This window comes from Pinus tabuliformis, chromosome 8, assembly GCF_031772625.1.
Source record: "Pinus tabuliformis cultivar Carrire ecotype Pingquan chromosome 8, CPIR1, whole genome shotgun sequence".
Taxonomy (NCBI): domain Eukaryota; kingdom Viridiplantae; phylum Streptophyta; class Pinopsida; order Pinales; family Pinaceae; genus Pinus; species Pinus tabuliformis.
In genome coordinates, this window is record NC_142294.1 from 1,306,071,371 (window position 1) to 1,306,084,052 (window position 12,682).

General features: G+C 34.4%; 1 pseudogene; it reads right to left on the reverse strand.

Moving 5' to 3' along the window:
• Positions 1 to 2,430: 2,430 nt before the first annotated feature.
• LOC149240267 (26S proteasome non-ATPase regulatory subunit 1 homolog A-like) lies at positions 2,431 to 11,519 on the reverse strand (annotated as a pseudogene).
• Positions 11,520 to 12,682: the final 1,163 nt, after the last annotated feature.

The window sequence follows — 12,682 nt, forward strand, 5'->3', positions numbered from 1 at the left end:
TAGTATTTTTTTTAGGTAGGTGTATTGCCTTTTCATTTAAGAATGAGATTAGCTTTAACTAAAATTTAAAGTGCTGTGAAATTTTATTATAATTTAGTTATTAAGTTAGAAGTGGGGATAATTATTATTAGTTGTTATTTGTTAATACAGGTTGATTCATCACTCTTATTTAAGGAAAACCATGCTACTTATAACTATCTTATTTTATTTCTTTAAGTTGGATGACACTGATCTCTTAGTTAAGTAAAAAGAATTTTAACACTCCAGCTCCAACTAAAACTTAAGCTATTGAAAAAAAAGATTACGTTTTAAAAATAATATATATTTTTAAATTTTTGATATTTAAAAATTAATATTTTTATAACTTTAATGTTATGAGTAATATTTTTTATAACTTTAATGTTATATTTTGTGATTTTTTTTGTTTGTAATGTGTGTTGTTAGTAAAATGAGGGATTGTATGTTACAGATCATGTTTGTTTACCTCAAGATTACCTTAAGCTCAATACTCAATTATCATCTTTATTGAGAACCTTGGTAGCTATTGATCTCGCTACTTCAACTTTATATCAAAATTCATGCTTGTCTACCTCAAAATTACCTCAAGCTCAATACTCAATTGTTTTGCTAGAATATTCAATTTCATTGTTAATCTCTTGCCTTTTTTTCCTTAAATAAACTATTTTATGCTTGTATACCTCAAGCATGAGGTAGACAAGCATGAGCATGAATAGCAATAACAGTGTATGTTAATAATATATGAGAGACTATGTGTATGTTAATAATATATGAGAGACTAAGTATATGTTAATAATATGAGAGACCCTTGGGTATAAAATAAAAAACCCTTGAGGCATACTCACATGCACTAGTCAAAGCCACTTCATAAGGGTTGGTGGCTTGTTATGAGACAACTTACTTATGTGTGGTTTGCCTTAAATGTAGTTTTACTTTTTGTTCCATATTGCAATGACATCTACTATTTTTCTTAAAAGTTAGTCCTCCATTTATTCGAGGGGAAAACTTTCATATGCAGATAAAGAAAGCCTTTTGTTTATCAATGTGTATTAAGTCAAAGCTTCAATTAACAACAATAAAATATGCTACATTAGACATTCTTAAAACAAGGTTTGGAATTCTGTCAAGCTAAAGAAAACACAAATATATAGTGTTACTATATGTTAAAATGGTCTTTTTAAAGATGAAACAAGTCAAAATAGAAAGACCCATAATATCCCAAAACAACTAACCAACTCCAAAAATATAATTCCCCTACACCAACCCCCAACCTCTCCACCTTACAACACTAGGTACAAAGTGTAAAAATGGACTGCCCGAATTCCCTATATCCATACCTTTCACCTATGGACTAGATTCCACATCAACGTATAACAAAGAAAGATGCCACCACACTCATCTAATTTAGTCTATACTGTATTGGGACTAGATGACTTGGTACAACTATTTATTTGAAAAGAGAATGTTTTTATCCAAAACACTTAACCTCTAGTCTTCCTCATCCCTTACTCCAATAATTAGGCCTCTTCTCAAAATGTTTCTCAATTACATAAGCATTTTATAATTGAATGTGAATTTGATTTTTGAATTTTATAACTATTAATTAATATGATATTATAACTCACATTCTCAATTAAATATGAAAAATAGTGACAACTTGCTGCTACAAGTCATTTTTTTCTTTATATGCTTGAAATATTAACAATTTGAATCTTCATACAAGATGTAGCTCATTAAGGACTTCAAAGTAGAATCCCTCAATCACCCAAATATCAAAGCAACGATATTGGTAAAAAAATAACATGCAGTCTAATATAAATAGCACCATAAAAATTAGACTCCAAACTCACACTAATTCACTAATTTATGATTTTATTTGATCAGATACATCCATACGTGAGAGGCACATACAAACTTCAAATGGTATCATGACCATAATAGCAATGGAAGTTCTGCCAACAAGATTATTAAGTGCCTCTTTTTGTATAGTTTTAAAGAAATATTAGTTTCATTTAATATGAAATACAATATCCCAAAAAAAAACTTATATGGAATGGGCTTGATGGTTAAGAGCTCCTTTCACTTGTCTTGAGTAGATTTTCCACATTCGTCACCAAGAGCAAGAATGTGAAAAGAAAGAGGTGCAAATCTTACAAGATAAAGACATGGCTAAAACTAAACAGAGCCACATAATGACTTCTAAAAAATAGAAATAAAGAGGACCTTTTGGAAGGCTTGTCATTTTGAAAGACATTCAAAAAACGATTTCTTCAAGTAAAAATCTGTCCCATTAGTTGGATTGTGTGTTATATTCAAAAGGTTGTGGTCGTTGAGGTTCTTAATTCTCAATAGACAAAGCCATTGCAGGTGCTTGGGGATTGATGAATTTCCAATGCTAAGGATGAAGGTGCATCAGTCAAAATAAACACTTTTGGTGTCCCTTGGTAAAACAAACCCTGAAGGCATTAATTTAATGTGCACATATCTACTCTCTTCAAAAAACTTAATATATTTTTCTTGCACTAGAACAACTCGAGCAGGAGTTGAGAGAATTTCACAAAATGGCTCGGCTTCAACTTTCCTTTCAGATGCAATATCCACCTGCAAAAATGAAATTAAATTGAATAAGCATAGAGGAAAAGTGGGTTATGTATATGGACAAATTGAGAAGAAGCCCAAGATCATAAAATGAAGGAGCAATAAACTTTAAATAACAATGTTAAATCGACCTTGATTTTCTCAATACAACCATGACCATAAACAATAGTGGTGTAATATACTCCATTCTTATATCTCAGCGACAATATTCTCTACAGAACCTTAGTGCCCATTTTCACTGAAGAAAAAGCCATTACATATAATAAGGTGGTAATAAGACAAAGATATAATAAGGTGGTAATAAGACAAAGATATCATAGATATGAAATGGGAAATCCAATAACTAATAAGCGGCGACAACACTAAGATAGCTATGATATGAAATTTGACAAATAACCTTCTAACTATAATAACAAGTCAATGAATGGTAAAGGAGCCCTAAAAAAGCCAGAAAGAGATGTTGACTTATGAATTGCCATTTAATAAAAATATCCCATTTATGTTAAGAACTTGTAAAAGTATGGAATCAAGTTGCAGGTGGCAATTACCTGCATTGCTTCCTCCTCCTTATCACTAGATTTTGGGCCTTTCATGGGTCCTGCTTCACCAGAAATGTTTCCCTCATCCATAACAGTTTTCTGATCTATTTCTTTCTTTGTTCTCACTTTAGCCTTTGCTGATGTAGATAAAACAACAATTGGAATTTTTACTGTAGAAGTTATTGTTGGAGGTGTTGTAGGACGAGGATACTCAAATAATGAGGGCTTGGCATGTGAAACAAACTTAAATTTTGGGACCTTCAGTTCATAATTGAACCCAATCAAAGCAATAGGTGCAAAAGAGAGGCTCAAAAACATATACAAGTGGATACCAATACCAAAAATGACTAAATATTGCCATACCAACAACAACAATAATTCTGTCATGCTTAGTCTTGGATGACAACTTAATTGAGACATTCCGACCACCTGCATATAAAATACCAAAAGCTAAAATTGCACCCATCTTGCTCATGGTGTCTTCATGCTTGTCAAGAATGATCTTTCTCAAGTTGACGCCTGAAATAAGAAATAAAAACGACATCAGGGTGATCTATTGCAACAAAACCTGGAGTTTGAATGCAATATAATAGCACCATCAATCTCTATAGGATATAATTCTACCTTTGAATGCCAACATTTATAAGTTATTATTCCAATTGTAAACTTTGCATTAAAAATTAACAATAGAAGTGCAACTACAATGGCAACAATGACCATTTGTTTACTAAATAAAAGCTTACCACATTGTATAATAACACACCTGAAGCTACCAACATAAGGTTCACGTGCCTCATTTGTTTGCAAAAGAACCTTAGCCTTGGCTATAAGGGCACCTTGATGAACAAATTTTATCACTATTGATGTTAATGGTTCCAGCAACAAAATTACCTCACTTAATGTTGTGCTTGCACAAGAGACCTACTACCAAGGTTGTTCCATATCTGACATGTGGATTATATGACTCAGACAATTAAGAAACTATTCGTGGGGTCTATTAAATTTGCGGAGTTTGATTTAGCACCATATGAAGGACCAATACAAAATACACTGACCCTCTTGATACTATTCTTAAAATATTGAGCCAAATGCTTCATCAAGATGAAACACAAAAGTTAGAACAAATCAAGTCTAAAATTGATCTAATAATAAAAACATGGTACAAAGCTCTACCTTTCGAATATGGGCTTCCACCAGGAAGATAAGGAGCCATCAAAGATCTACCTTGTTGTAGGTGGAAATTACCTGCATTGCTTCCCCCTCATCACTGGATTTTGGGCCTTTCATGGGTCCTGCGTCACCAGAAATGTTTCCCTCATCCATAGCAGTTTTATGATCTGTTTCCTTCTTTGCTCTTACTTTAGCCTTTGCTGATGTAGACAAAACAATAGTTGGAAATTTTACTGTAGAAGTTGTCATTGGAGGTGTTTTAGGATGTGGATAGTCAAATAATGAGGGCTTGGCATGTGAAAGAAACTCAAATTTTGGGACCTTCAGTTCATAACTGAGCCCAATCAAAGCAGTAGGTGAAAAAGGGAGTCTGAGAAAAATATACAAGTGGATACCAATACCAAAATTGACTAAACACTGCCATACCGACAACAACAATGATGCTGTCATGCTTAGTCCTGGATGGCGACTTAATTGAGACATTCCGATCACCTGCATCTAACATACCAGAAGCTAAAATTGCATGCATCTTTTCCATGGTGTCTTCATGCTTGTCAAGAATGATCTTCTCAAGTTGATGTTTGAAGTATGAAATAAAAATGATGTTAGGCTGATAAAAAGATCTATTGCGGAAAAACCTAGAGTTTGAATGCAATATAATAACACCATCAGTCTCTATAGGATATAATTCTACCTTTAAATGGCAACATTAAAAATTTACAATAGAAGTGAAACTACAATGACGATAGTGAACATTTGTTTACTAAATAAAAGCTTACAACATTGTATAATAGCATACCTGAAGCTACCTACCACGAGGTTCACGTGCCTCATTTGTTTGCACAAGAACCATAGCCATGGCTATAAGGGCACCTTGACGAACAAAATCTACCACATTTGATGTTAATGGTTCCAGCAGCAAAATGGCCTCACTTAATGCTGTGCCTGTACAAGAGACCCACTGCCAAGGCTGCTCCATATCTGACATGTGGATTATATGACTCAGACAATAAAGAAACTATTCGTGGGGTTTGTTAAATTTACAGAGTTTGATTTAGCACCAGCATAAAGGACCAAGACAGCATACACTGAACCCCTTGATATTATTCTTAAAATATTGAGCCAAATGCTCCATCAAGATGTAGCACAAAAGTTATAACAAATCAAGTATAAAATTGATTTAATAATAAAAACATGGTACACTGTAAGATAACACATAAACCCGCTCAGGTTTGGAGTATAAAACAAATCCAAGTGCTAGCACCACAGTTCTTCTCACATCATTGCTAACATTGGAAACAACGAAGTGCAACAGACGATGAATGGATTTGTTATTGGATGTGCCCCTGTATGCGAGGGCTAGAGCATAAATCCAACCATATCATAGAATTGGATCCTAATCATGAGTCATTTGCTCTATAAGTGTATCAACCTCTTCTTCTCTTCCATAAACAGTTAATGATATTTCAAGGGCCAGATATCTGTACACTATTGTTTACAAATAGACAGATTAAAATCGGTGGAAAGTTTCAACTTGAGAAAAATTAGTCAAGGAAAATTAAACCTTCAAATGATATTTCACATGAAATACTTTTCAAAGTTCAAACGTAAGTAACCAACAATACCTGATAATCTTTTAATGTTGTATATCATGTGCATATGCAAGCATCTCAGTGGCCTTCTCATTCACAGTTTCAACTATAAGCAAGCCCATACTTATGCCAACAGCCTCTCCAACAACTGCACTATCTAAGTAAAGAACATTCTTGACATCCTCATAAATCTCTTCATCGACAGTTCCCAAAGCAGCCAAACCCAGTCCTAAACATACACCATGTTGAATTATCTTTTGTAATCACCACAAATTTGTTATAAGTGCTTTGACAACAAATACTTGTTTTGAACAACACATTTTTCATTAAAGGTTATATACATCAAATGATACCAGTGGCTGAAAGTTAGGTGGACACTCACTTCAACACTTGTATTGTGCAAACTTTCACGAAGAAACACTTTAATGCCTTCCCCATGGTTTGCATGGATAAGCCCTAAACCATACAAAGCTCCACCCCCAGATGAACCATTTGACGAAGATAAGGAGCCATCAAAGATCGACCTTGTTGAAGGTGACCCCTGTGAATGACACCTAAACCAGCGGTAGCACTGAACTTTGCCCAATTTGTGGCTCTGCTAAGCCATTCCTGGTAAGAGAATGTGCTAAACGTTAGAATTCTAGCTTATTAAAATAATATCCCAAAAAATGTAAAAAGTAGGTGAGCGAAACAGCTTGAAAAACAAAGGCATATGACCAGATTTTCTCTCAGGAATGTGTCTGGGATTACAAACTACTCATAGTGTTTTGTAAAACTATATTAAAAGCGGAATTGTGATTTGGTCGTGCTTCTTGAATACCAGATTTGTAGAGAATAATAATATATATTAATATCAATCAATTCAATCCACTTCGAATCTTCCCCCTTATAAGCACTATATTATTTGCTCCCTTAGGCTTATTAATTCTTGAATGCATTTTGATATGTCCAAACTCAGTCATTGTGTACAACATATCTAACTAACTGCCAAATCAATTGCATTATATGATATTGACACGTTTTGGCTGGAATGGAGCATTAAACATCATCAAAGAAAAGACAATGTTTTAGTATGCCAAATACATTGGTTTATCACTGTTTGGACTTTACTTACTAAGGTAAGTTAAGCTTTTAATTCCTTTATCAACCCGAGAAAGTACACTTAGAGGCACTCATCTAATGTATATAGATCTAGAAGGATCCAGGATTCTAATGATAGCCTAATGAAATGAAATAAACAATGCTCTCTTACAAGAGGTCCTTCCTTGTCTTTTCAAGAACTTAAGCATCAATTTAGATGAAAACAAATCTAATGAAATTTTGATTACTTAGGTAACAAAAACAGAGTATTAATTCCTTTGTTAGGGGTTCTACAATTCCTTTACAAGAATTTTGTTCTATAGAGTCCCTTCCAAAACAATTTCTACAACTTAGTTATTCAAAGCAATATTCAAGATGAGTAGTTCTAGAAATCAAATAGCAAGTGATTCCTTTACAAGATTCATTCAACTAATTACTAATTGAATTCTGCATTCCAAATCATGAATTATGGATTAACCCTGAAATCAAAATCATGAGATAACAAGCATGTTTGTTAATCCTTAAGATGGATATTGGTTGAGTCCTTTTACAAGGCTCTTTCACAACAAATACAAATATTTCAATTAACAACTTTTAATGGCATAAACTTGTAGCACATAAATGAAATAACAAACTCTAAATATCAGATTTATCAATGCAATTTAGAAAGAAAACTAAATAAGGAGTGTACCAGCTCCGTAGTGGGGGCCCTTCCACACTTCACAAGCACACTGTAAGCTAACTCAAGTGAAGAAGATTATTGGATCTGAAAGCATAGGCTGAACTCAATGCTGTAGCTCTGAATTTAAGTTTGAAAATCAAAAGTCACACATAGGCTGTTCCAAGTTCTTCATAAATCAAAAACTAAACTATCTAGTTCTCCCTTTGAGCTATTTATCACCAATTTCCATAACAAAAAGAAACTATTCATCCTCCCCAATATCCTAATGAAATCTTATCAGTTACATCAAAGGAGGTCGAAATTGGTTCAAATCCTCCATTTAGTCAAAAATATCAAAGAAAATAGAAATTCTGTTCACAAAATCTGGAAATTCTGTTGAAGTGGCTGGGTTTGACTAGCGTTGACCGGACACCTATTTCCTTCAAATCCAAAAGTGGATAGGTAATCCACCATCCGTGTACATTTAGCTTCATGCCCACAATATTTGAATTCACCATCTTGTTATGCAACATGTCAAACCATGGAGCAATAACAGGAAGTTACAACTTCTTGTAATTTTCTGGAAAATGTCATTTTTAACACAATAATTTCAAAATAAAAATAATGATAATGACATCATATCATTTAGTTTCTAAGGGTTATGGATGAAATATGAAGGTTAGATGGTCAAAAATGATGAACAAAAGAGGATTTTTAAGTGAAATGGACAGTCATAATTTGATACCAACATTCCCCCAAACTCAGGATTTTGCATGCCCTCATGCAAATGAATTCTAACCTGTCAAACTCTGCCTTCTGCCTCTGCTGCCTGAAGTAAAGCATTGATGTTCATTTGGGCTTCATACTCTGTCTTCAAAATTTGATACTTGGTTTTAATTGCCTTCTTTTGCTTGTAGAGTTTATAGGCCTTCCTACAGATTTGCATTTTATAAGCTTTGAGTTTCTTAACCTTCCTTTTCAACTTTTCATTCTCATCTTGAAATTTCTTGCTTTTTATTTTGAGTTTCATTTTCTCTTTTCAACTTTCCTTTCCAACTTTCTTTTCTTCTTACCTGAGAATTTTTGTTCTTGTTGTTCCTTTTCCTTGTCTTTTATTTCCAATCCTTGTATGTAATCATACTGGGGCTATTGTAGAATGTCATCTTCCTCCACCGTTTTCCCTTTCTGACCAAACTTAGTCTTTCTGGACTTTCTTGTGTAGGTGGTAAAATTTTTATCCTGCTCAGCTTTTTCAGTTTCCTCTCTTACCATTCTTCTTGTCTTTATACTGCTGCTGGATGGAGTAGAGATACTAGGTCTGTGCTCTGAAAATTCTTCTTCTATGTCATCCACATTAATCAATAACTTTGGATGTTGCTGCCCTTCCTGTTCTTCATCTGCTATAAATTCATTAGTCACCAATTTTTTTTTTCCATGACACACCTATCTTTTGCAATTCAAACTCAATTAAGATTTTCACCAAACCAAAATGATATAGGCTCCTATCCTTGTTCTTTCTTTGTTTTTGTATAGTCTTAGACATCTTAGTTAAGCTTTGCAAAAGAAAATAAGGCAAGCTTATAACACAGTCTCCTCTTAGATGCATTAGCAGTTTGATATGATAAAGGAACACTATACTGTATCTGCCCTCACATGTTATGAATTTCTGAATCACATAGACTATTTCATCCCATGGATGAATGAGCCAACTCCTAGGAATCCTTGATTTCCAATTAACTGATGATACCCTTGTTCTAGATACAAAATGTGTCCAGGTTTTCTCCTTAAACTGCTTTGTTTTGAAATACTTTTCTCCCTCTGGACTTATGCCTATAGCCTGGGCAATTGTATCCTCTGAGACCCTAAAAGATAGGTTCCCTACAATGGCTCTTTCTCTAGTGAATGAAGAGGCAAATTCCATGGCTGTTAACTCATTGTGCCCACTGAATTTTTCTAAGAGTGTTAACCACTGTTTTGCCCTAAAGATTTCTATGCAGTCGCTATGCACTTTGGAAGGGTCGAATTGATCTGGCTCTGTTCTTTTTGCTATGAGAAAAAATTAAAATTGACCTCTTTTTACCCCGTGTTGTAAGACAAATGTTATTATGAGAAACATTTACTTCTTTTACCCTGTGTTGTAGAACAAATTTACCATAATTTTTGCAAGAAAATTACCTGGGCCTCCGCTGTCCTGTATGTTATTCGTATGCTTTTTTATCTCTATTTAAATGAAGGCGCCATTATTTTTGGATTGAAGGCCTCATTTCAACTAGTTATGTCGACTTTTCCTTATGCTGTGGCCCTTTCTATTCGTATGTTGACATTGTTATTGTCAACATACTCATAACCGTATACGCAAATCTCCAGAGACAGGGTTCTTCAGTCATTCGGGGTTTTTGTTTTTAAGGAACAGAGCAACGTTTTCTAAATTCGGCTCTCAACAATAAACATGACACAACATTCCTTTACCTCATCGTTTGCATTAATGATGGATTCCTCTGTTCTCATATGATGTGCAATTATGGAATGAACCCTTGGTTTCTTCACTCAGCATCTAAATTTCCTTTGATTTCTTCACACAGTGTTTACATGATGAGTCTCTGGTTCCTTCATACGACATTTTAATTGAATGTTGAGCCCCTGTCTACACTCAGTGTTTGGATGATGATAACCTCTGCCTACACAACGTTTACTTAATGATAGTCCCGATGGCTTATGAGCAGCAGTCATATATAATTGAAATGATGAAATTGGGTATGTTATAATGAACTCAGGCAACAAATCGTGAGAGCTTCGGATCATTATGATCTCTCTGAACTAGCCGTTAATCCTTATTATGATGACATTTTGTCATCATACCCTTTTTCGATCATTTTTCTTATGTTCTAGATTTAAAATTTTTAGGTTGAAAACCATAAAATTTTTATAAATCCTTCATCTTTTTGACCTGATCCTGTTCTTCAAAATTTTGATCTGTAGCTACTAATTTATGGCTTCTGATCTGTAGTTGTTGACTTAATTAGTTCTGAGTATGCATGCTTAGTTTTAGTAGGTCTGTTGGCACATATGACTGTAGGTTGAATTGGTTGAATTAGAAGAGTATGTACAGGATAAAAGATAGGCTTTAAGGATCAGGTTTAGGGATATGTACAGGATAGAAAATAGGACTAATGTACAGGATAAAAATAGGATATAGTTATAGGATAGAAACCTAGTTTTTAAGAGTAGGAATGACTCCTACAGGATATAAAAATGAGCATGTATGATATAGGATAGGCTGAATATTAGAAACTAAAATCAATTAACATCATGAACCACTATTTAAAAATTGGAATTAATAAAAGAAATTAAAAGTATTCATCCTAAGGACCCATGTTTAGTTTCTTTTTGTTATGGAAATCATTGAAGTGAGTTTGACTGATCCATTCTCAAAGACTTCAATGATTTCATAAGGACCCACACAATGGTTGTAAATTTGGCTTTGTAGTCTTTGAATTTTGAGTCAAAGAATAATGCCCAGTCACCAACTTGAAACTCTTTCTTCTTACTTAACTTATCATGCCACTGTCCCCTCTCCTGTTGTATCATTGTTGTCCTTTCCACTACTTGCTGTCTCATCTCGTCCAGCTGATTCAATTGTATGATTCTTTCTTGCTGTGCTTCAGAGAGGTCTATTCCTAAGTCTGCAACCAGTTTGTAAGTATGTATTTGAAATTCTATTGGCAACATGACTTCTTTGCCATACACTAGCTGATAAGGTGTAAACCCTGTTGTGTTTTTCCAGGTGATTCTATATGCCCAAAGTGCTTCATTGAGCTTATCTACCCAATCTTTCCTGTTTGTTGCCACTGTTTTAGTCATGATCCCTTCTAGTGTCTTGTTTGTAGATTCCACTTGGCCATTGGCCTGTGGATGGTAGGGTGTACTCCTTCTGTGTTTGATTTTGTACTTGTCAGTGATTTCTTGAACCAGTCTAGAAGTGAATTGAGTCCCTTGGTCTGTTACTATCTCTCTGGGCACTCCATATCTAACAAAGATTTCTTCAAAAAGGAAATTGACTACTGTTTGTTCAGTTTCCCTTACAAGTGCCTTTTCTTCAGCCCATTTAGTCACATAATCGGTACATACAAGAATGTACTTCTTACCTTTGGATGGTGGATTGATGGGTCCAACAAAGTCTAGAGCCCATTTTTTAAATGGCTCTAGATGTACTTGTGGTTGTAGTGGCATTGCATCGAGGTGGTTGGTCTACCCATGCGTTGGCAGCTGTCACAACTTCTTACATACTTCTTTGAATCTTTGAAAATTGAAGGCTAATAGTAGCCAAGGCTAAGAATTTTGTGCGTTGTCCTTTTGGCTGCAAAATGGCCACCACAAGGTTGATCATGGAATGATTTTAGTATGTCAATAATTTCATCCTCTCTAATGCATCTTCTAATAATCATATCATAACTAGTATAAAACAAATCGCCATTAACCCATGAATATCTTGCACTTTGTTTGATGAGTCTTTTCTTCTCCTTTGAGCTGAAAGATGGAGGTACTTTTCCTGTGGACAAGTAATTAGCTAAATCAACATACCATGGAGTTAATACTGAAATTGCAAACAAGTGTTCATCAAGAAATGAATCTTCAACTGGAACAACTTCACCTGGATTTTGTAGTCTAGAAAAGTAATCTGCTACCTGGTTCTCTTTCCTTGGTCTATCCAGTATGGTGAGATTAAATTCCTGCAGTAAGAGTAACCATCTGGTGATCCTGCCATTAGTAATAGGTTTGTTCATTAAGTATCTAATGGTGGAGTGGTCACTGTGAACGAGGACTTCATATCCAGTTATGTAGTGACGAAATTTGTTCACCACATGTATAATTGCAAGCATTTCCTTTTCAGTTACTGTGTAGTTGAATTCAGCAGGAGTCAAATTTTTACTGATAAATTAAATGGCATAAGTTAAAGCATCTTCTTTCTGCCCTAATGAAGCCCCTACTGCTTTATCGAATGCATCAGGTGACATGTGAAAAGG